The 9106-nt window shown below is 43.6% G+C and overlaps 1 long non-coding RNA gene across 1 annotated transcript in view; it reads right to left on the reverse strand.

Moving 5' to 3' along the window:
- Positions 1–4208, reverse strand: part of LOC108800113 — a 24002-nt gene extending 19794 nt beyond the window's left edge. Inside the window, exon 1 of the long non-coding RNA XR_001942073.1 lies at positions 4094–4208. This is a non-coding gene — a long non-coding RNA (uncharacterized LOC108800113). The remainder of the gene's footprint in view (positions 1–4093) is intronic.
- Between the last annotated feature and the right edge of the window lie 4898 nt (positions 4209–9106).

Raw genomic sequence — 9106 nt, forward strand, 5'->3', positions numbered from 1 at the left:
ACCCACCCACACACTCTTTGTAATAAACTTACCTCCATCAGATCCAGCAATGGAATCCGGAGCTGCCTATTGAGGACACGTTGTACTGCTCCTCCCCACTCAAGCTGACTGTCAAGATAAAACCGCAGGGTTTTCATTGCTCAGGGTCCTACTAATGTTATGAATGCAGAGCAATTACCCTCTGCGGTATTGCGGATACTCACCTCTCTGGACTGTGAGAAGCCTTCCTTCCTGGGGCTGTCTCCTGCAGATTCCCCCCCCCCTGCAATCTGACCTGCTGTTGCACACTCATCCTGGGAAACTGCATCTGAGGCTGGCTTATAATCGGATTCTGCTGGGAACCTGCTCTCCACAAAAACCGCAAGTAGTAACCCATACTAACTGGGTTATACAGTTGCTACTGATTCTTCTGCTAGAGACTTGGCAAATTGTAAATACTATTGCGTGTTGTAGTGAACTACAAATCCCAGCTGCCACCACCATCGGCTACTGTGTTACCTTGGGCTGCCGTGTACTACCAATATACAATTACTAAAGATTCTTATGGTAGAGACTTTGCAAATTGTAATTGCTGTTGCCTGTTGTAGTAAACTACAAATCTCAGCGGTCACCACCACGGCTACTGTGTTACAACCATATACTGTGGACCTCTGTATACTACCAATATACAGTCACTATAGATTATTTTGGTAAAGACTTGGCTCATTGTAATTGTTATTCCCTCTTGTAGTGAACTACAAATCCCAGCTGTCACCACCACATCTACTGTGTTACAACCAGATATTATTGGTTGTCACGTACTACCAATACCAGCTGCGCTGTCTTCTTCCATTACATTGAATAATATAAATTAGATTGCAGAGAACTATAACCCCTATCTGCTTCGTCCAGTGCTAATTGCATGCTATTTAAGATTCCGGACCTAGATGAACTACGAATACCTCCGTTATATATATTCTTTGTACCATTGCAGTATGTTAGCAGTAGACATGTGCACTGCCAAAAAATTTGTTTCGTTTCCTTCTTAAATTCGGATTTGTGTTATTTAGTTTTTCAGGATTCGGGTGTGAAAGTCAATTCGGATTCGGAATTCGGATTCGGACGAAATTCGGTAGCGTTAGTACGAACGTTCGTTTCGTTTTCTGTTCTTATTCGTTTCTTATTCGTTTCGTTCGTTTGCAGCAAAAGTGACATTTGAGGGGGAAAACATATTTTTCTCCTTTTCTAATGTCACTTTGCTCCAACGAACGAAACGAATAAGAAACGAATAAGAACAGAAAACGAAACGAACGTTCGTACGAACGCTACCGAATTTCGGAAATGGAAATTCGGATTCGTTTGCATTCATTATGTCTGTAATTCGGAATTCGGATACATCCGAATGTCCGAATTTCCGAAAATTCGTCCGAATTTCGATTCGGAACGAAACGAATCGCACATGTCTAGTTAGCAGGTTATTATACTTCTGAACTATTGAAGTGACTCCTAAGTGACTCCCATTGTGTTTGCAAGTAGGAACAAATTGTTCCATGTGTAGAGTGCTGTACTAGGTGTATGAAGGAATACACCAGTGAGAGTGCACGGATTTCATTTGCTACTATATATATAACGGTGCATGATGTATACCAGTTCCACAACCTCCTCCGCACTACATGGAGCATATAATTGTGGAACTGAACACTGAACTACCGTTTCCTCAAGAGACAAACCATTGGAGACAGTTACTCCCTTTGGCCTAGGTAACCCACTTGCCTCCGCAGCTGAGATCCTATAACTAAATTACTGTAATATTACACTCTTTAGTAGACTGCTTCCCATTACCCCTCTCCCGCTCTGTAGTAGGCGGCTCCCAGCTGTCCCCTTTGTTGAGCCATTCACATGTAGGCGGTGCCTGCTTGCACTACAGTGGGAGGAGAAGACATTGCAGGGGCATGGCTATCAGCACTGTCACTGCTCATTCACAAGTCTGTACCTGCCACACCTAATCCCACCCACTGCTTTCTGGATTGCTGACACTGAACCCTGAAACCCTCTCACTGTGAGCTGTAATGTCTGGGAGGGGGAGTGTGTGAGACACAAATTGAGGATTTGGCTCTGTCAGAGAGGGTAACAAAAGTTTGTGGTTTATTTTGAGGTTTGTGCATCACATAGAACTGGTTCAGCCTGTCATACCAGAACCTTTACTTCCTTCACTGGAAGTCTGATGGAGATTTGATTGCTGTATGTTATATTGTATGTATAGAATTGTGTTTTTTGGCTTTGTTTTTCATACAAGTTCTGGATTTGCACACTAAAGGAGCCCTTGGAAATGTTATGGTACTTCTGGGTATGGGAAGTCATGTGGCCTGTAGTGTCGGAGCAGCTAATCTTCAGGCTTGGCCTCTGTCACATGGGGTGAACATCCTTGGCCCTGTGCAAGCTCCAACTATGAGTGTGAGATCAGTGTGTAGTGCACTGCGGTTACATGAATGTACAGCGACCACATCTGAGATGCCCATGTATAGTGTGCTTCAGATCTACAGTACATGTGAATAGTGCTGGCCTCATGTACAATGCCCCTGGGTTTGTAAGTGTGAAGTAAAAACCTTATTTTGCATTCGGTGTACGAGGGGCGGAGGGGGAAGCCTATTGATTCCCTTGTTCAATGAACACACAAAACTCTCTGCCTTTATGATTGGTAGACAAAGACCATGTGATCTAGGCTGCCTGGGCTATGAGCAGGTGGTCTTTATTCATGGGAAAGCCCCAGTTAAACCTACATATGAGCACGGCTGAAGCTAGCATACGGCTGCATAGGCAGCTGCCTGAGGCGCCGGGTGCTGGGGGGGGATGCAAAAAAATGCAATAATATGTACAACAAAAAGATTAGTTATTTTCGCCAAGGACCAACGTATTGGTTAGAATGTCTGTTAAGTTACTTATTGCTGTTGTGTCCTTTTCATGTCCCCATCTCATTCTTATTTCCTGTACACTGTCTTGTTCACCTGACAGGTCCTGGCTTTGCATCATGTGTGTAGAGGCACCTTAAAGGAGAACTATGACATGAGTGATTTCCACTCACCTCATAGTTCTAAGCCGACCTGTGACAATGAGACTGTCACAGGTCGGCTCAGTAGATCGGGAGGTGAGAGAACACATACCGGGTTCCCTCACCTCTCGATCCTTTCACGACTCTCTGCCGTGACAGGGGGAGGGTCTGGATTCCCCTCTCCCCGCTCCGATCTGCCAGCGCTGACTGGCGGAACGGACGGGGGAGGGGGCGGGTACAGCTGGCTCTGCCTCTAGATAGGCAGAGCCAGCTGTCACTCACGCAGCTGGGCGGATCCCGTCATCTAAGTCGGGATCCACTCCAGGTGCGGCGTCTCAGTATACCGCGAGCTGTAGCTCGCGGTATACTGAGCTTAGGGTAACGGGAGGACGCTAGTTTGTGTCCTCCCGTTACCCCAAGGAGAACTATGGGGAAAAACACTGACCCCATAGTTCTCCTTTAATGCTGATATGCATATTTCCTATCTATTTGCAAATGTTTTTAAAGTACAACCTCTAGCTGTACTACATATTAGATATTAGAAGAATGTATTAAGTAGGTTTAATTTGCTTGGATGCTACTGAACTTTATATTGAATTTATAATCATCCTGATGTTTTTATGCCAGAATGGACTCAGATTTGGAAGAGAGGGTTAACAGAGTTAGTAAAATTAGCTGCTTCCAACCTCTTTCACTTTGATAGGTCTACAGCTGCACCTTGCTTTGCTGGCTTCACAGCTTTGTGCAGACATTGTAATGCCATGTTATACATGCGTTTGGAGGAATTCCCAATTATTTGTAATAAGCCCCCAATGCACATCCAGGAAATAAGCAGGCACTTGACCCTGTAACACCCTGCAACGCATACATGTGACAACACCAGAGATATGTTGCAGTGTATAGGGGAAAATAATTCAGGTATGTTCTCTGGTGGTTGGACACTCATTGATGATCCATACAAAATTAAAGGGTGAAAGGGGGCCGGTACCATTAGGCACATTGCATCAAACAATAATTGCAATTTTAGAACTAATAAAAATGCCAAAAAAAGAATCAGTGCTATACCATTGCTTTTCCTGTTTGGATTTTCAATAACTTTTTTCACATCATTTTCTTTCAAAACTTGTCTGAAATTCAAAGCTTCTGTGAAATAGGAGACAGTAGGCTCCAAGGCATTAATATACCTGTCAAAAAAATAACATTAGAAAACACCAAATAATTTGTTACAAATCAAGATGGTCAGGACACAGTATATTAAGAAATTATACATTTGTTCTCTGCATCTGGAGGGTGTTTTTCAGCACAAGATTTCTAGCATCAAGAACTAGCATACATAGTATTGTTGCTCAGTGCTTTACTAATAAGAAAGTATCCCTACAGAAAAATACCCCACAAACACGCAACCCTCCTATACCTAAACACCTACCCTAATCACTAAAACAAGCCCTTAATACTTAAAAGAGAACTATGGGGTAAACTTTTTATCCCATAGTTCTCTTCAGGGTCACAGGAAAACATATACTAATGTCCTCCGTGACCCAAAGCTCAGTATATAGCAAGCTACAGATCGTTATATACTGAGGGCGCCGCAGCCGGGACGGATCCAGACAGTACTGTCCAGATCCACCCAGCTAGCTGATTGACAGCTGTGCCTGCCCCCTCCCCTGTCAGTTCCTCCAGTCAGCGCTGGAGGATCGGAGAGGGGAGAATCCCTGCAGGGAGTGGTGACCCCTGATTAGAGCTGCAGCTAACGATTATTTTCAAAATCGATTAGTAAGCGGCGAGCGTGAGGTGGGGAGGAGGTGTGGCACGCAGCGTGTGTGGGGCGGTGAACAGGGCCAACCAATCGGAAGCCGATTAATCGATGATTGAAAAAGTTGACAACTTTTTCAATAATCGATTATAATCGATTATGTCGATTAGTTGTTGCAGCCCTACCCCTGATGTCTCCATAAAGAGGACCTGTCACATATTTTTAAAGTCCCCCCCCAAATTTAAAGTTAAACATAAAAAAGAATAAAAATACAAAAACATTTTTAAAAGTCCCCACCCATACATACATGCATGCTAACATGCGTCGGGGGCGCACACGTGCAAAAAAGACGATTGCGTCCATTACGCCGCACATGTTACATATTGCAGCGAACGTCGCAGTGATGTCAATAAATCTAGGGCCATCAATCACTGATAACACTAAACTGATGAGCGGTAAAAGCTTTTAAAGTGTCGCCTGTGGCCAATTTTGGGTATGGTAGTACCAATTTACCCTCAGACCCCCTCAACACGTACAAGACTGAACTTTTCCACCTCCTGGAAACAGCTTCCAAAGAATCCATTTTGACTAAAAAAGAAATGGCATTCCTATACCCACAACACCCCCACACCCCGTACTTTTATCACCTCTCTAAAATTCACAAGAATGCCACTCGACCTCCAGGGCGACCCATCATCGCCAGCACTGATAGCCTCACGAGTGGACTATCAGTGTACATTGATCACTTTCTGCAACCTTTGGTAACCAATCTACCCTCATACATCAAAGGCTCAGGCCATCTTATACAGATTCTTTCAAAATACCAATGGCATTCCTCATACACCTGGCTGTCACTTGACATCACCTCATTATACACCTCCATACCACATGACGTAGGGCTCAATGCACTGCAATATTACCTATCCTCTCATTCCACTTTACACCATAAACAGGCACAATTCATTGTGGACTGTACCAAATTCACACTGGAACACAATTACTTTGCATTTATGAAAAATTTCCACCTGCAGATGAGAGGCACAGCTATGGGGCTAATTATGCCCCCAGCTATGCTAATCTCACTATGGGTTTCTGGGAAGACCACTTCATATGGGCCAACAACCCTTTCGCGCCCCACCTCATCTTTTATGGATGCTACATCATCTGGGATGGTCCTATTGAGTCCATACCACCATTTGTATCCCACTGCAACAAAAATACACTAGGTCTAACCTTCACACACGTTTTCAATTCAGAGAAGTTAGTATTCTTAGACTTAGAACTATCCTCAGATGACAACACCATCATCACCAGCAATCACACGAAACCCACCAGCGGCAACTCTTATGTACATTTTAACAGCTGCCACCATCCCAGATGGCTCAAAAACATCCCCAAAAGCCAATTCTGCAGGTTAAAGCGGAACTGTTCTACATTAACAGACTTCACCACACAGAGCAAACTACTCGCTAACAAATTCAAAGAAAAAGCTTACCCAGACACACTCATCCACAATGCATACTCAACTTATCTACAACCACCCACACCAGAAACAAACATTCACCCGGAGCCCGTGATAGAAACCAGATTCATCACTACATTCAACAACAACCACAATAAAATACAAAGTATCATTCGTAAAAATTGGCACATTCTAAAACAAGACCCCAAATTAGGCCCGTTCATTTCCACTAAACCCGCAGTCACTTTCAGAAAGGCTCGCAATCTTAAGAATAAATTAGCACCAAGCAGGATACTGACTGGGGTCACCAGAGATACACCATACTAGAAATTTGATAATAGAGTGGGGATCTATCAATGCAAAAAATCCCGCTGCCTTACATGTCAGTTCATTACTCACGGCCAATCATCCTTCACTGATCACTTAGACAACAGATATTGCATAAAACAGTTCATCACATGCTCACACGACCACGTAGTATATGGCCTAAAATGCCCATGTAATCTATTATACATTGGCCGCATCATCCGTCCGTTAAGAGAGAGGATAGGAGACCACAGGCGCTTCATCGCTGACAGCAACTGTGATCACAGTGTCCCCAGACATTTTGCCACAAAACACGGCAAACACATCCAGGATTTACGTCTGTTCGCCATAGAACAAATTCCCGACCATTTCTCCCCAGCCGAGCATTTCCAAAAGCTATGTAGACAAGAAACCTTTTGAATATACTGTACAAACTCAATACCCTTGCTCCAACAGGATTAAATGAGGAACTAGAAATCTTGACCATTTTATAAATGATGCCCACCCAGGGCTCTGGACATATGGACCAATCGGTCCCCCACACACCCCGTGTCCCCCTCCACGAGCACAGGTCACACATGAGTGCATAATACCAGTCTGAGTTTCAAGTAGCAATATGCCCTCATAAAAACTAGATGACCCATGCGTTCTCGCTCTTTCATGCTCCATTTTTACTATATTTTTTATGTTTCATTTTTATTTTCATTCATTTTTTATGGTCCATTTTTAATGTTCCATTTTTACTTCTATTTTTATCTTATTCTTAAATTCTACTTTTTACCAAGTCCTTATGTTATTAAATGTTAAAAACAAAAAATGTTTTATTGGTTCCCGAAACGGACCACCTTTAATAAATGCTCCTGTTCAGCAGCCCCGCTTCCAGTTTTTAATAAAATGCCCATGCATAGTTACATAGTATTTGAGGTTGAATAAAGACATTAGTCCATCAAGTCCAACCTATTAGGATCTCATTCTAGGAGTACCTGTACCCCTGTATATTACGGTCCCTTAAGAAATCGTCCAAAAGTTTCTTGAACAATTCCACATTATTTGCTGAAATCACCACCTGTGGCAGTGAGTTACAGACCATAACTGATCTTACTGTGAAGAACCCCCTTCGCCCCTTGTGCTGGAATTTTTTTTCCACCAATTTTAGTTTTTGTAATGGAGTTAATTTTAAACAGTTTATCGCTAATGTTGCTACCACCATTGAACATTTTGTACATGGAGATCATATCCCCCCTTAATCTCCTCACCTCCAATGTGAACATGTTTAAATTTAGTAGCCTTGTCTCGTAGCTCTGGTCCTCCATGCCCCTAATTAGTTTGGTTGCCCTCCGCTGGACTTTTTCCAACTCAAGGACATCTTTTCTTAGTACTGGTGACCAGAACTGGACCGCGTACTCCAGATGAGGTCAAACCAATGATCTATAAAGTGGCAAAATTATAGACTTGCCCCTGCAATACCTCCCCTTTTTAATACAGGACAAAACCCTGCTAGCTTTGTTTACAGCAGCCTGGCACTTCCAAGCTACCTTTCAGTTTGTGGTCTACAATGACCCCCAAATCCTTCTCCATTTCTGACTTCCCTAGCGGCATACCCATAATTGTATAACCCATTTGTTTATTTTTAATTCCAAAGTGCATTACTTTGCATTTATCGACATTAAACCTCATCTGCCACATTAATGTCCACTCCCCTATTAACTAGAGATTTAGCATAATACATACACACTACCAATCTTTTAAAAAAATGGCCAGTTCATTCTTATTATCATGTACAATTAAACAACTAATCTTGAACTGATTGTTTTTCATGATACTTCTAATGCCTTTTCAAAAAGAACCACCCATGATTTTTATGCCCATGTTTTGTTCTCACAGTAACAGAACATTTGTCTTTCGTTCCCCCAAATGCACCTCCATATTTCCCCATACTGTCTTATCTGTCCAGTGTATTCCAAGCACATATCGAACGTTTATACACATGCCGAGGCTCAACAGCTTTTATTTTGCGGCTCTGCCGCCTACTGCCCCCAAGCTCCGCCCAGCGGTCACATTTAAATTGGCGGATTCCAGCCACCGTTATACGATTCTTTTTGAGCTTGAGAAAGAGGTGCCATTCCTCGAAACGCGTTGCTCTTGATCCTCACCCACGACAGTCACTGACCCGACCATTTCGCCACCCTGCTGACTCCCTGCCGGCTCCCTTCTATTGCCGTTATTACGGCTCGAGCATACCGCCAAGCATCGGTCCACTCAGAGACTCAGCCGCACCATCCACGGCAGTGGCCACAGCAGCAGCAGCACAGCCAGATTCCATTCTTGTGCGCTGCTCAAATCCCTCATTGGAGTGTCAGGAAGACGGACCAAATCCTTGTTCCGTCACCTGCCCCCTGTCCACCTTCCTCCTCTCCCCCCTTTTTTTTTCTCTCTCCCCCTTGGGACAGCAGCCTCAGGCAACATATCAGCCGCCACTTAACATACATTTTGGACATCCTGATCCTCCTCACAGGCTGGTTCACATCTGGTTGCCAGACCCACACAAGTAAGTACA

Source organism: Nanorana parkeri, unplaced genomic scaffold (assembly GCF_000935625.1).
Source record: "Nanorana parkeri isolate BGI_ZX_2015 unplaced genomic scaffold, ASM93562v1 scaffold1920, whole genome shotgun sequence".
In the NCBI taxonomy this organism is placed as follows: Eukaryota; Metazoa; Chordata; class Amphibia; order Anura; family Dicroglossidae; genus Nanorana; species Nanorana parkeri.